At 45.4% G+C, this 24,942-nt stretch overlaps 1 protein-coding gene across 1 annotated transcript in view; it reads left to right on the plus strand.

Moving 5' to 3' along the window:
* LOC147736708 (uncharacterized) overlaps positions 1 to 24,942 on the plus strand; it is a 175,853-nt gene that overhangs the window by 148,091 nt on the left and 2,820 nt on the right. The window lies entirely within an intron of this gene.

Here is a 24,942-nt window from a genome sequence, read left to right on the forward strand (position 1 = left end):
CTCATCCAGAATTTGGTACTGGTGCCTGTTCAGCAGGGCGTTTGAGTTTTCCATGCGCCAGTGCATTGCTGCATTTCTTTCTTTCTTCATCCTAGTTAGGTCCATCCTCCTGCTTTCCTTGTCTGGTGGTGGCCCTGATGTTGTTGGCACACTTGCCCTTTTCCTGGCGGTCACCGCAATAATGGAGTCCGCCGTAACTTATTCTTGGATGTAGCGGGGATCCTTAGAGGAGTGTTTATATTTCTTCCCCGTCCTAGGCGTAACGGACCTGCATGTTGCTGGTTCCTTCAACGCCTCTTTCCCCTGGGCCATGACACTCTCAAGCATGGGGAGGTACTGGCTCCTAGTTTGTGTCAGCAGGATCCCTGACATAATATCGAGGGACATAATATCGACTAGCAAAAATATCGGCGAAAAATATCGACAGACATAATATCGACTTTGTATCTACAAACAGGTAAGTACAAAAATATCGAGTAAAAAATATTGTTTATAAAAATATCGACTTAATTAAAAACAATGTTAAATTAAATTAATATTAAAAATTAACTACTAAAATATACTTAAAAATACTTAAATTACCTTATATTAATTAAATACTTCATTAAAACTATAAAAAAATTTACAATCATATTTGTTAAAACATATATATATATATATAGTAACATAATATAATCAAAAAATATCCAATATTATTACTGTAGGATAGCAGAAGTGTAAAAATTACTATTCCCACTCCAGAGAGTGCAACAGTAAATAAGGCGTTGGATAGCGTAGAGGTAAGAATTACTATTCCCACTCCAGAGAGTGCAACAGTAGGGAAAGCGTTGGATAGCGTAGGGGGAAAAATTACAATCCCACTCCAGAGAGTGCAACAGTAGAGAAAGGGTTGGATAGCGTAGGGGTAAAAATTACTATTCCCACTCCAGAGAGTGCAACAGTAGGGAAAGCGTTGGATAGCGTAGGGGGTAAAAATTACTATTCCCACTCCAGAGAGTGCAACAGTAGGGAAAGCGTTGGATAGCGTAGGGGTAAAAATTACTATTCCCACTCCAAAGAGTGCAACAGTAGGGAAAGCGTTGGATAGCGTAGGGGTACAAATTACTATTCCCACTCCAGAAAGTGCAACAGTAGGTAAGGCGTTGGATAGCGTAGGGGTACAAATTACTATTCCCACTCCAGAGAGTGCAATAGTAGGGAAAGCGTTGGATAGCGTAGGGGTAAAAATTACTATTCCCACTCTAAAGAGTGCAACAGTAGGGAAAGGGTTGGATAGCGTAGGGGTAAAAATTACTATTCCCACTCCAGAGAGTGCAACAGTAGGGAAAGCGTTGGATAGCGTAGGGGTAAAAATTACTATTCCCACTCCAGTGAGTGCAACAGTAGGGAAAGTAGATACTTCAAATATAATTTAAATAAATATATATATTAATATCTATAAAAAAATTAATTACAAGTAATTACCAATTTAATATAATATAATAATTAATTAATTACAAATACTAATTTAAATTAATCATTACAATTAGTTATCTATTAATACTAATTAATTACAAATTAACAATTAATTATTTAGTAAATAAAGTTACTTAACAATTAAAATCTAATAAATACCCCAAAAAATAACATATGTAATTAGTTATAATTAAATTACTTCCCACCCTATTCCCCTATAAGCCCACAACCCGCTACAGAAATTAAATTAGTTAAATTAACATAATTATCAATTAATCAATTAAATAAAATGAATTGGCAATTAAAATTTAATTAATGACCAAATAACAATTATTTAACAATTAAATATAAATAAATAACACTACATAAATTAACATATTTGATTAATTATAATTAAATTACTTCCCACCCTATTACCCTATAAACCCACAACCCGCTACAGAAATTACATTTGTTAAATTAACATAATTATCAATTAATCAATTAAATTAAATTTATTGGCAATTAAAATTTAATTAATTACAAAATAAAAATTAATTAACAATTAATTATAAACAAACTATATCTTCAGGAGCCATGCTGCTAGGCTGAGGTTCTCTGGCTCTGGGTGTAGTACTTCTCTGTTTTGCATGGAGAGTAAGTCTTTCCTTTTCCCGAACTTGTGGGGAGCACCTTGTGCCATTTCCATTATCTGTGAGTACCAGGTCTGCCCGTCCCACCGGGGTGCCACCAGGATCAGAGTCATGTTGCTGGTCCTGCACTTGTTGAGTACTCTGTGTATCAGTGGTATCGGGGAAAAGCGTAAGCAAATGTTTTCGACCAGCTTATCCATTGGGCATTCCCCAGGGATCCTTCCCCTGGTTGCCTAGATGCGAAGTTTAGGCATTTTGCATTCTGGCGTTTTGTAAATAGGTCTATTGTCGGTGTTCCCCAATTTCTGAATAGCTTTTGCGTTTCCTGTGTATTGAGCTCCCACTCGTGGGATGCCGATGTCTGTCTGCTGAGCCCGTCTGCTTCCACATTGTCCTTCCCTGGTAGGTGTATGGTTAGCAGGTCTATCTTTATTGGGATGGCCCATCTCCCTATCTCCTGTGCTTGGCTCAATAACGGGGCGTATTGTGTTCCTCCCTGCTTGTTGATGTAGAACATCGTTGTTGTGTTGTCTGTCTGGATCAACACTCTCTGGTTGTATAGTTTTGTCTGGAAGACTTTCAGGGTGAGGAACAGTGTCTTTAGTTCCAGGTAGTTGATGTGTTTGACCGCATCCGTTGGAGTCCACAGACCCCTCACCCTGAGCTTGCTCATGTGTGCTCCTCATCCCTTCTGGGATGCATCTGTGGTGATGGTCACCATTGGGGTCAGTGGTTTTAATGGCTTCCCTTCCGTTATGTTCTCCTTGTTCCGCTACAACATCTCCTCCTGCACTGTGTGCGTTACAACCACTAGATCTTCCCAACTCCCTGTAGCTTGTGACCATTGTTCCTGCAGCCATTCCTGGAATGGTCTCATGTGTAGCCGTACATTTGGGACCAGATGGATGCAGGAGGCCATCATGCCAATGACCTTGCTCGCTGTCCTCACTGTCAGAGCTCGCCGCTTCTGGTAGAGGCGCGTCTCCTTCAGCAGGGCCAGTGTTCTCTTGTTGCTTGGAAAGACTTTGCTCTGTATGGTGTTGATCTGTGCTCACAGGAAGATCTTTACTTGCTCTGGTTCCATTGAGGATTTCCCCCAGTGAATGGAGAATCCCAGGTCCACCAGTGTACTTGTCACGCGCTGTCGTGTCCTGTGTGAACTTGCCTTTATTAGCCAGTCGTCCAGGTAAGGGTATACATGGATCCCTTCCCTCCTTAGTTGCTCTGCCACTGCTGCGAGGCACTTTGTGAAGCCCTTGGTGCGGATTTTAGTCCGAATGCTAGGGCTGTGAACTGGTAGTGCTCTTAGTTGATGGTAAATCTCAGTAGATGTTTGTGCTGCCTGTTCACTTGGACGTGCAGGTAGGCATCTTTGAGGTCTATGGTGGCATGAAGTCTCCGTCCCTTATCTGAGGAATGACCTCTTGTAGGGACGTCATTTTGAACATTTGTGTTTTTATGTACTTGTTTAGGAACCTTAGGTCCAGGATGGGTCTCAGTGTTTCATCCACCTTTGGTACCAGGAAGTAGGTTGAGTACCCCACTTTGTTCCTTTCTCTGTATGGTACTGGTTCGATGGCCTCCTTTTGGAGGAGTTCCTTTGCCTCCTTTTGAATTAGCCCGAGCTCCTTTCCTGACTGCGCCTTCCTTTTTGGCTTCCTGTTTGGCGGTGTCTTTTCCAGTTCTATGCAGTATCCGAACTGTATGATATTGAGTATCCATTTGTCTGTGGTTATCTTCTTCCACTCCCGGAAGTAATTACTTAGCCTGCCTCTTACTGGTGTTACATGTTCGTTGATGTTTTGTCCGTGTAACCCTATATTGGTCTTGTTGTGCTCCACCCTGGGAGGAGTTGCATGGGTGGGCACGTATTGCGTGACGGAGTAAATTTGAGGCGGGTTGTTAGCCCCCTCTTTTATTTTGTCCACGTCCGCTCGCCCTCCCGCGAAAGGACTGTCCCCTGTTGTGTCTGGCTGTCGCCCTGGTGGGACTGTTGGAAAGTCTGGTGTGACGTTCCTGGCTGGTTTCCCCCTCTTCCGTTCGGTCTCATTGACGGAGTACCCCTTTTCATCCCCCTGAATTGTAAGGCCTCCATGGACCTTGAGGTTTCGTTTTCTTTTTTGAGCTGGATGAGCTTTTCATTAACCGGCGCCCCAAACAGCGTCTCCCCATTGAACGGAGTGCTTAGAATGTTGTGCTGTACCTCTGGTTTGAAGCCTGAGATCCTGAGCCAGGCCTGTCTTCTCTCTGTTATTCCCAACATCATCAGCATGCTGGATGTGTCAGTTCCATCCAAGGCTGTTTTGAGGCAAGAATTTGTCACATTTTTCCCCTCTTCCACAAGGTGTGAAGCTCTTTGTTGATACTCGTCTGGGAGGTGCTTGATCAGCTCTCCGATCTCATCCAGAATTTGGTACTGGTGCCTGTTCAGCAGGGCGTTTGAGTTTTCCATGCGCCAGTGCATTGCTGCATTTCTTTCTTTCTTCATCCTAGTTAGGTCCATCCTCCTGCTTTCCTTGTCTGGTGGTGGCCCTGATGTTGTTGGCACACTTGCCCTTTTCCTGGCGGTCACCGCAATAATGGAGTCCGCCGTAACTTATCCTTGGATGTAGCGGGATCCTTAGAGGAGTGTTTATATTTCTTCCCCGTCCTGCATGTTGCTGGTTCCTTCAACGCCTCTTTCCCCTGGGCCATGACACTCTCAAGCATGGGGAGGTACTGGCTCCTAGTTTGTGTCAGCAGGATCCCTGACATAATATCGAGGGACATAATATCGACTAGCAAAAATATCGGCGAAAAATATCGACAGACATAATATCGACTTTGTATCTACAAACAGGTAAGTACAAAAATATCGAGTAAAAAATATTGTTTATAAAAATATCGACTTAATTAAAAACAATGTTAAATTAAATTAATATTAAAAATTAACTACTAAAATATACTTAAAAATACTTAAAGTACCTTATATTAATTAAATAATTAATTAAAACTATAAAAAAATTTACAATCATATTTGTTAAAACATATATATATATATAGTAACAAAATATAATCAAAAAATATCCAATATTATTACCGTAGGATAGCAGAAGTGTAAAAATTACTATTCCCACTCCAGAGAGTGCAACAGTAAATAAGGTGTTGGATAGCGTAGAGGTAAGAATTACTTTTCCCACTCCAGAGAGTGCAACAGTAGGGAAAGCGTTGGATAGCGTAGGGGGAAAAATTACAATCCCACTCCAGAGAGTGCAACAGTAGAGAAAGGGTTGGATAGCGTAGGGGTAAAAATTACTATTCCCACTCCAGAGAGTGCAACAGTAGGGAAAGCGTTGGATAGCGTAGGGGTAAAAATTACTATTCCCACTCCAGAGAGTGCAACAGTAGGGAAAGCGTTGGATAGCGTAGGGGTAAAAATTACTATTCCCACTCCAAAGAGTGCAACAGTAGGGAAAGCGTTGGATAGCGTAGGGGTACAAATTACTATTCCCACTCCAGAAAGTGCAACAGTAGGTAAGGCGTTGGATAGCGTAGGGGTACAAATTACTATTCCCACTCCAGAGAGTGCAATAGTAGGGAAAGCGTTGGATAGCGTAGGGGTAAAAATTACTATTCCCACTCTAAAGAGTGCAACAGTAGGGAAAGGGTTGGATAGCGTAGGGGTAAAAATTACTATTCCCACTCCAGAGAGTGCAACAGTAGGGAAAGCGTTGGATAGCGTAGGGGTAAAAATTACTATTCCCACTCCAGTGAGTGCAACAGTAGGGAAAGTAGATACTTCAAATATAATTTAAATAAATATATATATTAATATCTATAAAAAAATTAATTACAAGTAATTACCAATTTAATATAATATAATAATTAATTAATTACAAATACTAATTTAAATTAATCATTACAATTAGTTATCTATTAATACTAATTAATTACAAATTAACAATTAATTATTTAGTAAATAAAGTTACTTAACAATTAAAATCTAATAAATACCCAAAAAAATAACATATGTAATTAGTTATAATTAAATTACTTCCCACCCTATTCCCCTATAAGCCCACAACCCGCTACAGAAATTAAATTAGTTAAATTAACATAATTATCAATTAATCAATTAAATAAAATGAATTGGCAATTAAAATTTAATTAATGACCAAATAACAATTATTTAACAATTAAATATAAATAAATAACACTACATAAATTAACATATTTGATTAATTATAATTAAATTACTTCCCACCCTATTACCCTATAAACCCACAACCCGCTACAGAAATTACATTTGTTAAATTAACATAATTATCAATTAATCAATTAAATTAAATTTATTGGCAATTAAAATTTAATTAATTACAAAATTAAAATTAATTAACAATTAATTATAAACAAATACCAATAAATAAATTTACATATTAAATTAATTATAATTAAATTACTTCCCACCCTATTCAACTATAAACCCACAACCCGCTACAGAATTAAATTACGCAAAATTTAAATAACATTAAATTCATTCATTAAATTATATTATAACATAAACACTTTTAACACATAAAATACACTATAAAAAATTCGATATTATTAAATGTTCGATATTTTTTTTAACCTATATTATGTACTTAGATATTTCAATTCAATTCAATTCAGTGATTTATATAGCGCGCTACATACCCAGAGGGTCTCAAGGCGCTTGGAGAAGGGTGGGGAGTTACTTGTCGAATATCCAGGTTTTAAGTTGTTTTCTGAATGCTAGGTGGTTCTGGGTGAGGCGAAGGTGAGTGGGAAGTGAGTTCCAGGTTTTAGCCGCCAGGTAGGAGAAGGATCTTCCTCCCATGGTGGTTTTGTTGATGCGAGGTACAGCAGCAAGGGCTTGGTGGGAGGAGCGTAGCTGGCGGGAGGGGGTGTAGAAGGAAAGTCGTGTGTTGAGGCATTCGGGTCCAAGTTCGTAAAGTGCTTTGTGTGCGTGGGTTAGAAGGCGGAATGTTATCCTCTTATTGATGGGAAGCCAGTGGAGGTTTTTCAGGTGACCAGGAATGTGATCTTTACGCGGAATGTCTAGAATGAGTCTGGCTGATGCGTTCTGGATGCGTTGGAGTTTTTTCTGAAGTTTTGCGGTGATACCGGCGTATAGGGTGTTTCCGTAGTCCAGGCGGCTTGTAACCAGTGCGTGGGTGACCGTTTTTCTAGTCTCAGTGGGGATCCAGCGAAATGTTTTTTTGAGCATGCGAAGAATATTGAAGCAAGATGATGAAACTGCGTTGACTTGTCTGGTCATCGAGAGTGAGGAATCCAGAATGACACCCAGGTTTCGTGCGTGGTCTGTTGGGATGGGTGCTTTTCCAAGGGATTCTGGCCACCACGAGTCGTCCCAGGCGGAGGGGGAGGTACCTAAGATAAGGACTTCTGTTTTGTCGGAATTCAGTTTCAGGCGGCTGTGCTTCATCCATTCGGCTACTTCTCTCATACCTTTATGTAGTTTGGTTTTGGCGGTGTTAGGGTCTTTGGTGAGTGAGAGGATCAGTTGAGTGTCATCAGCGTAGGAGATGATGTTGAGGTTGTGTTGACGTGCGATGGCCGCGAGGGGGCTCATGTATACGTTGAAGAGGGTGGGGCTGAGTGAAGATCCTTGTGGCACGCCGCAAATGACTTCAGTGGCTTCTGATTTGAATGGTGGTAGGCGGACTCTCTGAGTTCTTCCGGCAAGGAACGAGGTGTTCCAATCCAGTGCTTTTCCTTGAATTCCGATGTTTCTGAGGCGTTGTAACAGGGTGCTATGACAGACTGTGTCGAAGGCTGCGGAGAGGTCAAGGAGGATGAGGGCGACGGTGTCACCATTGTCCAGTAGAGTTCGAATGTCGTCTGTTGCTGCGATGAGTGCGGTCTCAGTGCTGTGTTTGGCTCAGAAGCCGGACTGTGAGGAGTCGAGGGATTTGTTGGTTTCGAGGAAGGTGGCGAGCTGGTTGTTGACAGCTTTCTCGATGACTTTGGCCGGGAATGGAAGGAGTGATATGGGGCGGTAGTTTTTGAGTTTGGTGGGGTCAGCTGTGGGTTTTTTCAGAAGGGCGCTGAGTTCGGCGTGTTTCCAGCTATCTGGGAAGGTGGCGGAGGTAAGGGAGCAGTTGATGACATCTCGGAGGTGGGGTGCGATGATGGAATCTGCTTTGTTGAAGATGTGGTGAGGGCATGGGTCTGTGGGGGATCCTGAGTGGATGGAGTTCATCAGGCGGATGGTATCATCCGTGGAGATTGGGTTCCAGTCATTAAGGATGTTCAAGGGGGGTGAAGGTGTGGCAGAAGGTTGGGTGGGTTGGTCTCCGGGTTGGTAGTCGAAGCTGTTGTGGATGTCTGCGATTTTGTCGTGGAAGAACGAAGCTAGTGAGTCGCAGAGGTCTTGAGAGGGAGTGATGTCGTTGGAGTTGGCAGTGGGGTTGGTGAATTCTTTGACAATGTCGAATAATTCCTTGCTGTTGTGGGCGTTGTTGTCAAGTCGGTCTTTGAAAGCGGCTTTCTTGGCAGTTCGGATCAGTTTGTGGTGTATGCGGGTAGCGTTTTTGAAGGCGTCTCTGGTGCTGGTGTTTGGGTCTTTTTGCCAGGCCTTCTCAAGGGAGCGACAGAGTTTCTTGGATTTCTTAAGATCATCGTTGAACCAGGGGGCGTTTTTGCTGCCTAGTTTGATTTGACGTTTTTTCAGGGGTGCTAGGTTGTCGGCGCTGTTGGTTAGCCATTGAGTGAGGTTAATGGCTGCTTGGTTGGCGTTCGATGAGTGGGCAGGGGGGTTTTGAAGAAGCGATGAGGAGATCTGGTCGATGGTGATTTTGTTCCAGTTTCTTCGCAGAGTAGGTTGAGGATGGTTGTGGGTTGTGGTCTTTTTGTAGATAAAGTGAACGCAGTTGTGGTCCGTCCAATGGAGAGCTGTGGTGTGACTGAAGGAGATATGTTTGCTGGAGGTGAAGATAGGGTCGAGTGTGTGACCTGCGAGGTGAGTGGGGGTATTAACAAGTTGTTTGAGTCCGAGGTTGGCGAGATTGTCCAGAAGGGTGGTGGCGTTGCTGTCGTTGCTCTTTTCCAGGTGAAAATTGAGGTCTCCCAATAGAATGTAGTCCTCGGAGGGGAGGGCGTGTGGGGTGATAAAGTCAGTGATGTCTTCACTGAATTGTGCTCGGGGTCCTGGTGGCCTGTAGAGGAGGGTGCCTCTGAGTGTGGTCTTGGGGTCGGTGTGGATCTGGAAGTGAAGGTGCTCAACTATCTATATTTTAAAATTCATTATTACATTACTTACCTGCAAAACGATATTTTTGATGTCTATATTCTGTCCATTCGATATTTTTTCCAGCCTATATTTTGTACTCGATATTATGTCCATTCGATATTTTGTAGTCGATATTTTGTCTGTTTACCGTGTGGGGAGCAGGGTCTCCAAGAGGAAGTCTGCTTTCAGTTTTTCCTCATCCAGCTTGACTCCAAAAGCTGTTGCTGTGTTCTTGATGACCATATTGTAGACCCCAATGTCATCTGGCGGCGAAGGCCTCGAAGGGTACGTGTCCACGGCCTCTTCTGGGCTTTCGGTGTCTAGGTCCTGCCACCCCAGGTCCTGTGTCCCCGAGGATGCCGAGCCGAGAATCGTCCGCTGATCGTCATCGCCCTCCTCCTCATAGTAGAAGGTTTCTTCCTCTGGATGGTACTGGGTCTCGGGACTTTTCGGCAGCTCTTCGGCGTCGAAGTTCTCCTCCTCTTCTACTTCAACGGTCACCGTCTTTGGCTTTGACGGAATCGCGAACCTCTTCATCTTTTCGTCAAACTCCTTCTTTCTTTGCAGGATGTTATCCATTTCGGCCTCGAGCCGTCTTTTCTTTCTCTCGAGTTCGGGGCCTGTTCAGTGTCGAACGGTTCGGCTGATCTCTTCGACGTATACTTCGACGTAGAAATGGGCTTCGGGTCCTTAGTCGACACTGAAGCGACCTTCGGGTCCTTCTCTTTCAAAGTCGTACTTTCCTTTTCTGGGACGTGCTTCGAAGACCTTAGCTTTTCGCCGGTCTTCGCCGCCTGGGAGTCCTTTTCGAAGGATCCGTTGGGCTGTTTGTCCTTGGATGCAGCTGCGGGCGTGGAGATTTTCGGTGCCAGTGCTCCCTTCGAGGACTTCCCCTCTGTTTTTTGAGAGTCTGACTCAGACTTTCGAGGTTCTGTCGGGGTTTAGGGGTCGTCGACTCCCCTACCTCTAGAAGTCTTCTTATCGCTCTCTGCGACCGTGTAGTCGTCGTCTTCTCGGGCGACGTTGTCCTCCTCGTCGCTCGAGAGCCCCAGGTCTCGAAGGGACGGTGGTTGTCCCTTGCCTTGCATGCTGTAGTTGGCTCTTCTCTGTCGCTCTCTAACCCGGAGAGTCTTCGGTGTGAAGGCGGAGAAGGCGTTGCAGTCCTAGCTCTCGTGGTCGACCGGTAGGCAGAGGTTACAAACCGGGTGCTGGTCCTTCTGCGCGTATTAGTGGTTGCAGTTACGGCATAATTTAAAAGGTGTCTTGTCCATTTCTTGCGCTCAGGGGGCCCCCTGTGTGCGCATTCTCCGTTGGACATCGAAGTTCTCAAAGATCTCCTTCTCCTTCGTCGCAGGTTAGCGGTCTAGTGTTCCCTCTCACAGGTATAAATGGCAGTATGGAGGAAGCGCAGCGGACGAGCGCAGCGGGAGCGCCGACTTCGTGCCAAAGTCGCGCATAAGTCAAGCCCGTCTTCGCCCGTCCGCGGCCGACCAGGCCCAGGGCCCCGTCGTAATGCCCATTTCTTGACCTACTCCGCGACCGAGCTCCTCAACCTGAACCTCCCTACGCCCATCTCTGATCGTGCCACCAGGGCCGCCCAACAATGCGGCATCTTAATCCCTCAGGATATCCCTGCCCTTAACACTATCTCCTCCCTGGAATGCCCTTCCTTCCCTTCCTCCTCTACGTCTCCTGCGCCTGTTCCTCTGAGGGTGCTGTACTTAAACACCCGCTCCTTAGTTCGCCACCAGCTCGAAGTTTTCCAACTCTTGCATGATAGCTCCATCGACATCCTCCTTCTAACCGAAACGTGGTTAACCGAGGACTCAGGCCCTGACATTCTAGCCGCTATTCCAGCAGGGTACTATATTATGCAAGCCAACCGACCTGCTGCTAAGTCGGGTGGAGGGGTGGCGGCCATTATCCGTTCTGAACTAAAATTCTCGGAGCTGACGATGACCCCCATCCCCAAAACTGACTGTCTTACTATAAAATTCTCCTCACCCAAATCTTCATTTGTCTGTGTTCTAGTCTACAGGCCCCCGGATCATATGCCTCTCTTCTCCCAGCTTTTTGGTGATTCCATCTCCCAACTTTTGATCAATCATGCTAACATCATGATCATAGGAGATTTTAATTATTGGCCATCTGATACCCATGAAAGCCATCTCTCCGTGGAATTTACGGACCTATTAGTAGGCATGAACTTTCACCAACATATTCACACCCCTACGCACTGTAAAGGTCACGTCCTGGACCAAGTGTGGACATCTAATCTTGACATCTCCCCTCCCTCTGTACTTCCCTGTCCATGGTCTGATCATTTTTCAATTTCCTTCTCCCTCCACCTTCACATCCCTCGCCCACCTCCCCTCATCAAAAACCTATCTGCGCGTAATTGGAAGAAAGCCAACATAACTGACTTTCACGCTCTATTGGCTTCCTCTGTTCCAGTCCCTGCGAGCTCGGTCAATGATCAAGCCGCCCATCTGGAGGAATGGCTGCTAACTGCCTGTGATATTGTTGCTCCCTACAAAACCATCAAAGCGAAGCGCCCCCATGACGCTCAACGCTGGTTTTCTGATCAGCTTAAGACTGATAAACTTGCGCTGCGGCAGGCAGAGCGCCGCTGGAGACGCAACTATGACCCTCAATTCAAACTGGTCTATGTAGATACTTTAAACACCTATAAAAAAACTATACTATCTGCCAAAACAGCCTACTTCTCTCAAAAGATTCTTAATTCGAACACCAAAGCCAAAGACATCTTTTCTATTGTTAATGAGCTCTCCCTGCCGGATAGGATTACCCCCCAACCTCAACCTACCCAAAGCTTATGCGATTCGTTGAACTCCTATTTTATAGACAAAATTTCTACCATCAAAGACAACATTCCCCCCCCTTCATCACCCCTTCCTTTACCTCTTCCCCCTATGAATTCCAGCCGCCTGACTCAGCTCCCACCAATTTCTCAAGATGAATTCTTCATTCTTCTCCGCAAAGTCAGCTCAGGCTCTCCTAATGACTGCTGCCCCCCTCAGATCCTCAGAGAAGCCTTTCTGTCATGCCCTGGCCCCCCATTAGCCTTGCTCAACAACTCTCTCGCTACTGGGGAGGTCCCCCGTTCCTTCAAACAGGCAGCTGTTCTGCCTATTCTAAAGAAAACCAATGCTGACCCCACAGTTTTAAGTAATTATCGCCCTATTTCCCTCCTTCCCTACTTGGGCAAAATCCTTGAGACCTATGTCACTCGCTGCCTGAGTACCTTTATAGAGAATTCCTCCTTCCTGGATAACCAACAAGCTGGCTTTCGACCCCTCCACTCCACCGAGGCGGTCATAGTAGCCGTCATGGATGCCTTGAGGAAAGGTGCCGACAACAACATCTCCCAGGCCCTTGTCCTCTTGGACCTGTGAGCTGCATTTGACACGGTCGATCACACCATTCTGATCGACCGTGTCCACAATGCCGGCATCCAGGGGGTGGCCCTCGAGTGGCTCAGATCCTTTCTGAGCCATCGTACTCAAGCAGTCCACCTATCTACCTTTTCTGCACACTACTCACTCCTCTATACACTACTCGGGGTCCCTCAGGGCTCCGCGCTCTCACCTTTATTGTTTAATTTGTACCTCCAGCCCCTTCTTGTTTCCCTCCGTAACACTCCGGTCACCATTTTTAACTACGCAGATGATCTTCAGTTAATTTTTCCCATTGACCCCCTTCCTTCCTCCCGTTCCAACTTTCAATCCAGTATGCTTAACATTGCTGAGTGGATGCTCCACAGTCAGCTAAAACAGAACCCTACAAAAACTGAGCTGGTACTAGTTGGAGGCTCCACTAACCCGTGGAATTCCACCTTTTGGCCCTCCTCTCTGGGGACTCCACCTAACCCAGTCAGCACGGTGAAGAGTCTGGGGGTGATCATTTCTGAGGACCTTTCCATGAGGCCTCAAATTAATGCAGTTACCTCATCCTGCTTTTCCACCTTAGGCGGATCCGTAAGATCAGTAGGTTCCTCACTAGAGATGCTCTGATCCTGGTCATCCTAGCATTGATCACTTCCAGGCTCGACTACGCTAACACGTTGTATGTCGGAATACCATCTATCCATCTCCACCGGCTACAACTTGTTCAAAATCAGGCAGCCCGCCTGATTTTTCGCCAGCCGAAATACCAGCATGTCACTCCTCTTCTGCGTAGTCTCCATTGGCTCCCCATCACTAAACGCTGCATCTTTAACTTGGCTGTGTCATCTTCAAAGCCCTATCAGACTCAGCCCCTGCTTTCATCTCGTCCTGCCTGACACGCTACGTCCCTCATAGAGACCTCCGCTCTGCTACTCACAACCTCCTGGTTATCCCTAAAATCAGGCCGAAAAAGCACGGAGGCCTCAGCTTCTCTGCCATGGCACCCGCCACCTGGAATTCTCTCCCCAATACACTCCGCCTCTGTCCCACTTACGATCACTTCCGAAAACTCCTAAAGACCTTTCTCTTCCAGTCAATCCCCGAGTAACTCCTCCACCCTAGCTGCCGTTACGTCAAGAGCGCCATGAAACCGTTGGTGAACGTGCGCTATATAAATACTTTTAACGTAACGTTCGTCGTCCCGGCTCGATGGTGTTGTTCCTCATCGTCTTCTCGGTCTTTTCCGCGCAAATTCGACTTTTCTGCGTCTTCTTTCCTCCAAAACTCTGGAGCCCCTCGAGAACGATCCAGACCCAACGGCGGCAAAAAGAATCAGAAGATGGCGCCCAAAGGTGGGAGCTTCAGCAGGAAGCGTGCCGACGTCACAGGAAGTATACCAAAAGGTGGGACGTCGATGCCCACCTGGGCTACAAAAAAAAGAAAGAAAAGACTACGATTCCCGACCCAACCACTAGACCGCAGAATAATGCACAGCATAGTGAATCCAGAAAGATCTTCACGCTGCAAAACAATAGTTTCTCTGGCAGTTTGCTCTCTTGATAAAAACTGATGTCTCCTTAAATTTGGGGGGATGCAAAAATGTCTTTCCAACTTTTTGACAGCTTACTCGTCCAATTCCTCTTCGTCTTACACACCACCACTGATAAATGTTCAAAGATGTCTTCGCCCCCCATGCCCAATGTCTATTCAAGTTACCATCTTTTTTATCAGCTTTGAATTTGAACCTATCGGTAGCGCCTAAAAACTCGTTGAACGCTGTAACCCGCTGCTTTCATCTTATAGGTGGCTTTCAATCAATCCATCAATCATAGCATTTATAAAGCACACTACATACCTGTGAGGGTCTCAAGGCGCTGAACCCACTTGAGCTTTCCTGGTAACTGCAAAAAAGTAGGTTGCGGTGTAACGGATCGCGTGACGCTGAGATGATGATATAAATGATCTTCCAGTAACTGTTAAAATATATTAGAATGAGTTTCAGGTAAAAGAAGAGAAATAGCGTTGCGTCTTTATTCAGGAAATCTCAATGAAGATGCCCAAAACTGTCAAATCCTCCTCAGGGTTTCTTTGAATGAAAAACAAATGTATTGCTGAGAAGACATAAATATGATCACATTCAAAATGTCTCCCAACAGTAATTGAGTGCACAGGAACAATCAGTGGGAGTTCAGAACATTTGTTAATTATAGGTGTTAACCAAGCAAGTTGGAAGGCAGTATACCTGGCTGGCATCTTTGCAATTGCAATTGACTTTTAATGTCGCGTCCCATCCACATGAGGACACATGAGTGACGTGGCAAATCGCTGCTTTGAAGTCCTATTTGTGTTTTGGAGAGAGGTATGGCACAGCGGCCAGAGCGGCTGATGCCGGAGCACGGGATCACAGTCCGATCCCCGGCAATGGCGACAGCTCAGACCAGCATCATGTGACTCTGGGCAATAGCTCGCTTAATTTCCCCGAAGGCCCCCAACCCCCCAGCGCCTTGAAACCTTAAGGGGTGATATGTTTGCGCTTTACAAATATGGATTATTTAGATATGGATTTCAACGACACATGTAACTTAGAACTCCACAATGGCCGCTTCAAACCGCTGGATAGAATTGTTGCACACAGTGGCCTGTATGCGCTGCCTCACAACGTTGTAGAGAGTAATCCACATCGTTTGCCTTGATGGTGAGCGAAGATCTGCATAAAATGCTGCAGCAGAATACCTTAACCCCTTCAATGCTCATGACGAGCTCTGCTCGTCATGATGCACGGTGCTCTTGTGCTCATGACGAGCTGAGCTCGTCATGAGCCCATCCATTGACATTGACCTCCAGCACAGGAGGAGAATAGCCCAAGCACCCAAGGTGGTAATGTAGTCTGTGCCCAGCTTTTCAAAAATCAGTCCATGTACTTGATATATTCTATAGACCGGTTGAGTCGCCATCCTCGTTGCTGCATGGTGACTAGCCTCCTGGAGTCGTCGGATGTATGATGACTATCTTTATTTCAAGAACATCATCAGAAAAAGTCAACTCAGTGGCAGCAAATGCTCCTACCAACCACCGACCTTGCCAACCATCGCCCTTCCACAAGTACTAGAATACACTTGTGGAGCTTCCTGAAACGGGACATATCAGTATCATGCATAAAGAGTGTGCCATGACCTTAAGTACAGAAGCTATAAAAACACGAATCACACTGGCAGACACACACAACACGAGTGAGACAGAAAACAAATGCGAACCTAGCAATGATAACTTAAAACACCATCCGTTCATATTTTGTTCATACTTTGTTGGTTTCAAACACAGTAGGCATTAATTATGAGAATAAAATAACATACCTTTCAAATATTAGCTAATGTACATTAACTGCAAGCTGTACAGAGATGGAAACTCCATCTGATACAGCTTTACAATGTGCTTAATCCATGAATTTGAAAGAAAACTGCTGCGAGTTGCAAATCTACCACTCAAGGGCAATAACTGCCTCTGAACCCTTCCTCATGCCAAAGCAAACTAAAATCTATCTCAGGAAGTATCTGCAAACATTAATTAGGTCCTGATTGATACATGGAATATCTACAAATGTTTCTTTTATGGAAAAACATGTGGGATGTTAAGTTACTCTTAACTTTCTAGGTGGATCTGTAATCAGAGAGTGGGAATTCCTGAATCTAAGCCTGCACAATGAATGCTTCTGTTGGAGTGACCTTGACAAATTATGGTATTTCTTTACTTTGCTCTTTTTTGGTTTTATACAAATCTTTATTTTTGCATACTCCTACCATCTAGTGTTGGGTCCGGATGTTGCAAGTTGTTTTTCTTCGAAGTCGTCTTACCAGTCATGCAGTTAGGTGACACCTCCTTTCGGTGATAGTCGCATGGGCAGAGACTCCAGTGCTAGATTGTTTTCCTGCAAGAGGATGAGAATGGAGTAAGTAAGTGTAATGTAGATATGTCCATGCATATTTAGTGTGAATAATAATAACTGCAACAACCTCAGGTGTCCGGGGAGGAGGGTGGGTACATGGGAACCTACAGCTCCGTATTGCCAAGAACAGATGATTACAGGGTAAGTAACATAATCCGTTTGAGGTACGTGTTGCTGTAAATACACATGCTTTGCATAGACTATATAGCAGTACTCCTCAAAGCGGTGGCTGACCAGTGGATATTGCAGTTGTCTGAAAGAGTGTCTTTAGCACTGACTGTCTCACATTAGCTTGTTGTCCTGCTAAGACATCCACACAATAATGTTTTGTAAATGTGTGTGGTGTGGACCATGTAGCTGCTTTACATATATCAGCTATGGAATTGGTACTTAAAAAGGCCACAGATGCTCCTATTTTTTGAGCAGAATGTGCTCTAGCGTTAACATAAGTTTGAATTTGACTATCCACCTAGGAATCCTAGATTTCAAAACAGGATTTCCTTTATGAGATGGAGCAAATGCAACAAAAAGTTGTTTTGTTTTTCGAAAACCCTTTGTCCTGTCAATATAGTATGGTAATGCTCTTCTAACGTCTTCTAGCCCTTTTTGCTACTGAATCAAGCTGGGGAAAGAACACAGGTAACTCAACTGACTGATTAATAAGAAAAGCAAAAACTACTTTTGAGAGGAAGTTAGGATTTGTACGAAGAACCACTCTTGCTTTGTGTAGCTAAAAGAAGGGTTGTTCCAAGGCTGTAACTCACCAACGCACCTGAGTGAAGGGATGGCGATTTAGAAGGCAACTTTCCATGAAAGAAATTGTAACTGACAACTATGTAATGGTTCAAATGGTTGACCCATAAGACTTGTAAGAACAATGTTCAGGTTCCAAAGAGGTGCAGGTGGGACCCTGGGTGGTATTCTTTTAAGCCCTTCCAAATAAGCTTTAATAATTAGAACTTTGAATAAGGACAACTGTCTGTTTTGCAGATATGCAACTACTGCTGCAAGGTGTAGTCGAATGGATGTGTAGGCTAAGCCTACTCGAGGAGATGCAAAAGATAACAAATAGTATGTTGTATAGATCCATCTAACAGATCAATTGTGTTCATATTACAATATATGACAAACCTTTTCCACTTTGCTGCATAACATGCTCTAGTGGTAGGTTTTCTTGTTTCTTTAAGAATTGTCATAGAGCATTGTGGTAGGTTTAGATAACCAAACTCTAGGACTTCAGGAGCCGGATCGCTAGGTTGAGCTCCTTAGGGTTTGAATGTCCGATTTCCCCATGGTTCTGTGTGAGAAGGTTGGAAGTAAGGTGCAGTTTTTGGTGTGGAACCACTGACGGTTCTAGCAGTGTGGTGAACCACGGTTGAGGAGCCCAGGTGGCAGTATCTAGAATCAGTGTGAGTGGTGTCTGCCTGAGTTTCCGATCCAGAAATGAAAGGAGGGAGAGGCGGAAAAGCATAAGCAAATATCCCTGACCAGTTCATCCATAGGGTATTGCCTTTGAATAGATGGCATACCTTAGCTACACAAGTTATGTGAAAAGATGCATAACATTACAAAATTACATAGACCGCAGAATGGGACGGCAGTGCTACTGACAGAGGCCACAGTTGATTTGGTCATTGTAGGGCTACAGTCAATGAGAAGTTAGAGCTGGCACCATTGGCGTGGGTCTCCCTTCCATTTTTTGCTGTTGCCTCATGTATTTTTGCTGGTGTTAGATGCTTTGGGCACTGTGCTACTACTATCCAGTGCCACCGTGCAAGTGCTTCCTATTGTAAATTGATATATTAATCAGTGGTTCCATGTTTGGCTATTTGGTTTACTTGTCAGACCCTAGTCTAGTGCACTGAGTGTGCCCAGGGCGTGTAAATCCAAATGCTGCTGGTGGGTTTGCAGCATTGGTTGTGCCACCCACAGAAGCGGCCTGGTAAAATGCGTCTAAGGTCTGCCGTTGCAGAGCCTGCGTGCAGTCTGGTTCTGTCATGCTGACTCGGCAAGTGCACCCACTTGCCCGTCCCTAAACCTTCCCTTTTCTTCATATCAGTCACCCCTATGGTAGGCCCAAGGACAGGGTGCATTGTAAGTATAAGGTAGGACATGTTCTGATGTGTGTAGCATGTTCTAAAAGTGAATTACAGCCATTTTCGTTTTTCACTATTGCAAGGCTACCTGTTCTCCATAGGCCAGAATGGGCTGTTAGATTATTACATGTTTAAAATCCTAACTGACTCAGAGAACATGGTAGAAATTCGAGTTTAGTATGCCAGGACTCAGAATGATAAAATGCATCTTTTAGTGAAGTTGGTTTTAACATTCAGTGTTTGCAAGTACCACTTTTAGGAAGTAGGTATTTGCTTGTCTAACCTTTCAAACCGGCCTCTGCTAGGTTGTGTATTCCTTTGTTTGGTTTTGTGAGTGACAGGGCTGGGGGATTCCAAGAGACAGGATGAGTCAGCCCAGTGGTGAATAGAGGGATCTGCATCTAGATGGGAGGGAGGAGTTGAACCTGAACCTTAAATAGGGCTGTGCCTGTTTTCCACCTCCTGGGGAGCGGCTGATGTCTCTGCCCTGCACACTGAAAGAAGAGAAGGAGTCATCTAAACAAAGTGCTCCAGGACTTGCCTTCTACAATGCTGTCTCCACCTCCTGTGGGGCGTCTGATGTTTCTGCCCTGCACTGTGAAAGGAAAGGAGAAGTCTGGTAAACAGAGTGCTTCAGAACTGGTTTGGACTGGGCAAAGGCCCCTCTCCCCCCAGGGAACAAATGATTTTGGGGTATACATATTGGGACCCGGATCCCATGATATTAGACCACTTTTGGACTACAAGAAGAAATTGATTGGCCTGAAGTTGTTGCCCTACTGCCAAAGGAAGGAGAAAGGAACTTTGTGTACTTTGCTTTCAACTTGTGAAGGATCTCCAAGGGCTTGGAAAAGAGCTTGCCTCCTGCTGAAGTCTCAGGGATAACAGACTTCACCCCCCCCCCCAGCTCCCCAGAGTTCTTTAGAAGTGCCTGCTGCTGTTTTGGGCCTTCTGATGGACTGCGTGTCGCAATGAGCTGGAAGCGCGGCTCATCGAAGAAGAATCACGTTGCCGTCGCTGTGCCTGCCGTTGTAACTCCGAAGGAGGGTGTCGCCGCTGGAAATGTCTCACTGCACCGCATCGAGAGAAGCGTGCTGCAACGAAGAGGAAGCGTGTCGCCGTCGATGCTGCTGCCGTTGCAACTCCGAAGAAGGGTGTCGCCGCTGTATCTGCCGCATTGCACCGCATCAAGAGAAGAGTCTCGCAACGAGGTCGGAGCGTGTCACCGTCGCTGAGCCTGCCGTCGCAACTCCGAAGGAGGGTGTTGCCGCTGGGACTGTCGCACAGCACCGCATCGAAGTAAAGCGACTCGCATCCCCGAGAAGCGCGTTGTCGTCGGAGCTGCTGCCGGCGCATCATGGATGTCGCCGCTGTAGTTGTCGCATCATGCGGAAGCTTCACGCATCGTGGGAGAAGAGTGTCGCAAGTGGAGCTGCTGCCGTCGCATCGTGGAACAAGGGTGTCGCCGCTGCAGTCCACGCATCGAACCAAGAACTTCTCGCATCCCCGGAGAAGCGTGCTGCATCCGGAAGATCTTCACGTCTTTATTTCTTCGCACCTGAACTTTGCCGCATTTCCCTCGTTGCGACATTGCTTGTCGTGGAAGCGCAACGCAACCTAAGGTACATTGACGCAAAGTGTCGCATCTTAAGAACTGAAATTAACTAAGCTAAATCTACCATCTTAAAGTAACAGTATTGTGTATTTTTTTTGTTTATGGTCTTGTGGTAAATCTATATAAAGTATACTTATTTTTGATATAAAACCTTGCATGGTGTCCATCTGTAGTGTTGTCACTGAGTACTGTATATGGTCCCAAATCCTTAACACACTGCCTCTGAGATAAGCCTGTTTGCTCGTGCCAAGCTACCAAGGGGGTGAGCAGGGGTTATATAGGAGTGTAATCCCCTTATCCTGATTAGAGGCAAGGGTTCCTATTTGTCACAAGTACCTACCTGTGCCAACTAGAGACCCCCAAAACTAACAGAGGGTCACATGTATACGGTGAGGGCAAGTCAGGGAGAACGTGGGGAGCTTAGCTTCTCTCTTTCTCTGAGCCTCGCCGCTTGTTGCTTTCTCCTCATCCCCCACTTCTAACCCGTAGTAATTCACCCAGGGGGTCCAGATCTTCTTACATGTTTGGGGGCATCCTCTAGCCTTATGTCACTCTTTCCGCTACCATGTAGAGATCCATGCTGGCCTTCCATTCATTCAGTGTAGGGGGCTTTGGGGCTCATCAATATTGGACTATATCCCTTTTGGCCACCACCAACCCTAAGTTGCATAGTAAAAGTTTGCCGCATGGCCAGTCTTTTGGGGATAACATACCTAGCCTCAAATTCGAGCTGTGCTCCAAGTATTCTGTTCCCCCAATATCTGTGTCCAGTACGATTTTATACAGCTACATTCCCAGAGGGTATGCATGTATGTGCCATGTAGAGCCTTACATCATAGGCAGTTGGGTGTGTCTGCTCTTTCCATAGTGTGTAGACGTGCTCTGCCACAATATACTCTGAGAAGGATCTTAAATTGGATTAGACAAAGACTTTCTTTTATGGCTACCTCTCTTGGGTGCATCAGAGCCGACTCCCAATCAACATCTTCTAGTGGTCCTGTGATATTCTCCCACTTGGCCCTAAGTGGTCCCAGCTTGTCTGTATGTTGTTAAGTAATGTTTTGTAGGCCCATGAAATGGCTTTATTAGGGATCTCCTACTGCAAGAGCCTGTCTTCGAGGGGGTCACATTCAGGGATATCTATTGTGTCCAACCCCTCTGCCCTCCATGCATGCTTCAGCCTGAGATATGCACAGCTTTGGTTGTCATTTAGTTGATATGTGGTCTGCAGTGTGACAAAGGAGGCAAGGATGTCTCCCTCTAGGACATCTCCCAGTTTGAAGATTCCGTTACCTGACCTGGTGCTGGATAGTTCCCATGCCTCACTGGCCCTACATGTGCAGGCAGATCGCTTTGAAATCTGGGTACACCACTGGTCACTTAAAGATACTTGTCGATCCAGACACCCTGAATCCGCAAGGCCCTCGCGGGAATCTGACCCGAGGTGAATGTCTGGCAGTCCCTTCCTCTAACCCACATAAGTAGGCCAGTTGGCCTTCGCAAAGATGCACATTCTGCCCCACCTTCTATATTATTTTGCGAACCTCCCGGTCATTTCACACTACTCAAAGGAATTAGACTCTCCTCTGCACACTCATGTGGGGAGCTAGACCCAAACAAATCACTATTGTCAAATTATAGCTGTAGATGGACAGGGAGGCTTGGGTGCCCCCTCCTTCAAGCCATACTTTCTGGCAGCGTAGTTCCAATGGTTGTCCCGCTGATTAGCTGTGCACTATCTAGACGAAGCCAGTACCAAGCTTAGGTCCCTGTCGATACCTAAGCTCTGGGACTTACTCCTCCCAAAGGTTCTACCCCCATCCCCCTGGCCCCTGCAAGTGGCAATAGCAAAGACGTGCATGGCCAGGATACACCGCCTCTCCCGGAAGACCCCACTAAGCTCCCCAAATGTACCTCTACTCTGTCTTTCTCGAGACCTGGGTTCTACAGTGTTGGGGACCTGAGGGCCTGGGTAGACCACTCAGTACTCACCGCGAGAGACCTCTTTGTCGAAGGCAAACTCCTCCCCTTGAACCAACTGGCTGAGGAGAATGTCTCCCTCCTGGACAGTTCATCCTACACAGACAGCTCAGTCACACATTTCACACCCTATGGGACCTTTCAGAGGGCGAACCCACAGCACATCCTAAAAATAGGACCTGGCCGACACCTTATGACCTGGTTATATAAGGTCTTACGCAAATTGATGCCTGCATATTCAGGCACAAGAAACAACAGAAAGTACGAGCCCGCTCCACACCCCTGGCACTTCTGCTAACCAAATGTACGCTCACACTTTACTGGCGTTCCCCATGGCCCCCCTGTTGGAAGCGTGGAGGGGAGCAATGCACAATGGTTTGCAGCAGAAGATGACCTCCGATACGAGGAGGTACGACAGCTGCACAGACAACCTATATCCCCTAAGTTGGCCACCCTACTCATACACTTCCAACAGGAGGTGAGAAATGACAACCTATCCCCATGAACACACTATGCACTTCCCATGCTTGTTATCAACACCAATCGGGGATGCCCACGTTAACAGTCACTGCCAAAACACCTTTGCCAGCTCCAACATAACTGTGGCACACCAGCACAAAGCCATGCATCCCACCCACACCTTGCCACCTACACCACCCTCTACAGCTAGTCACTACAACAGAGTACATTCGCTCCTCACTCTGACCCCTCTGTTTATCTTCAGTTTCACCTTAAAGACATTTTGCAGTAGTATAAAAGTAGCAAGCACTCACAACCGTGCAGACTCCGGTGCCTATGTGCACCCTGCAGAGATGTTTTATATAATACACCCATGCTTAATTACCCTGATCTCTCTGCTCAGCACTAAAGCAACATGCTGTAAGGCGTCATATGACTGTTGTTTAAGTTGTAAAACTCAATCAAGATATTTACGGGGAAAAAGTGGGGTCTAGCCCCCTTGCCAAGGATAGTGATGCCATAAAGGTAAGCACTCAACAGAGGCTTCCGACAGCTGTCAGTGCACAGAACCACACTCTCAATCTCCACTGACAGGTGGGTGGGCTACAGGCGGGCCTACTGTGTTTTCTTGGGGCTCTCCATCTTTCCGAGTGGGGGGCTATCACCTCAGATGATAGGTACCCGCCCAAATACCACTCACGATCCATGCACACTCTGTCACTGGAACCCTGCTATATCGGGCTGATGATCCCATAGCAAGGGCGAAACCAGTCCTAGGATGCTTGTGTTCCAGGTCAGGGAGAACCTGTCTGGGCCGGCTGGACTGTTCCCATTGGAGGAGGGTCAGCACTGATTTGCATATAGCTGGGTCCAAACTGAGTTGGTATGGTGTGCAAAATAACAATGGACTGGGAAGCGGCCGAGTAATTACCCGTTGCTGAGATTAATTCAAGCATTCCATCCACCACTTTTTGTACAACTTGCCTCTAGATTTGCTTCTTGCAAAGAGACTCCGCAAAGAAACACCACTGGTTGATTCAGCAGGTGACAAAGATGCCACCATGGATGTTCTAAGCAACGTCCCAATGGTAGAGATGTGTAAAGCAGCAACATGAGAGGCTGTGCATCTCTTCTTAAAAGAGTTCTGGATGGACAGGCATGCAAGGAAATAAGCCCAAATGTGCCTAATTTTTCTAAAACATTAATCACTCAACTACCTCTTTTTCCCTCCTCCTCAAACTTAAATCTTCTTTTTAAGTTGTTGCACAACCTGTGATTCTGCCACAGCATGGTGCCAATGGAAAACATTACTTGTAATTAGTTGCAGCTTGTCATGTTGATAGTTCACATGCACCACTAACTTGCAGTGTGGGTGGAAAATATATAGCAGGGCCATCCAGCCTTTTCTATAGTAAGATCTACTTATATTCAATACAGATCACCCTCCGCTACTAACACAAATTATGAGTGTTACTGTGGGGACCACGTCAGACAATAATCCATTCTCTAACAAAGCAGTGTCCGGCTGAGCACATCCGGTATCATCTCCAACAATAATGTCACAAACAGCTTTATCAATTGTAACTCTGAATGCCTCTGTGTTACAGCAGTCATATACACAATGCCCCCAGGCACCAGAGACAGAACATCAGTATTGGATTAACATTTAACCATCAGCCTTAATTATATTTTTCTGCAAACATTAGATGATAAGTTCTGCAAATAAACAGATTGTGCTTTTAAATATATCTTTTTCCAATCTGGAGGCATGCCAAATCCAAACAAATGCTTTTATTTACCAGGCTGGGCAGCACGTCAGGGAGCTACTGACTCCTATCTAGAGCTCGACCAGTGGGTCTCGAGCTACTCGTTGGAAAACCATGGGATATAGGTTACTCAGCTTCACTAAGCAGTTCATTTTTAATAGTACAAATGTAAGAAGACATACGTATATTTGCAGAGAAACAACACAATAATTTGCAGTCTGCGTGCTGATGCATTATGCATTTCAGCTACAGGATTAAAAGTCGGTCTCCAAATCAAAATTCACTCTTTGAACTCAACATGTTGTACTATTCAGAACCCTATACGTGACCTCATGTG

The sequence above is a fragment of the Lissotriton vulgaris genome, chromosome 1_2 (assembly GCF_964263255.1).
Source record: "Lissotriton vulgaris chromosome 1_2, aLisVul1.2, whole genome shotgun sequence".
In the NCBI taxonomy this organism is placed as follows: Eukaryota; Metazoa; Chordata; class Amphibia; order Caudata; family Salamandridae; genus Lissotriton; species Lissotriton vulgaris.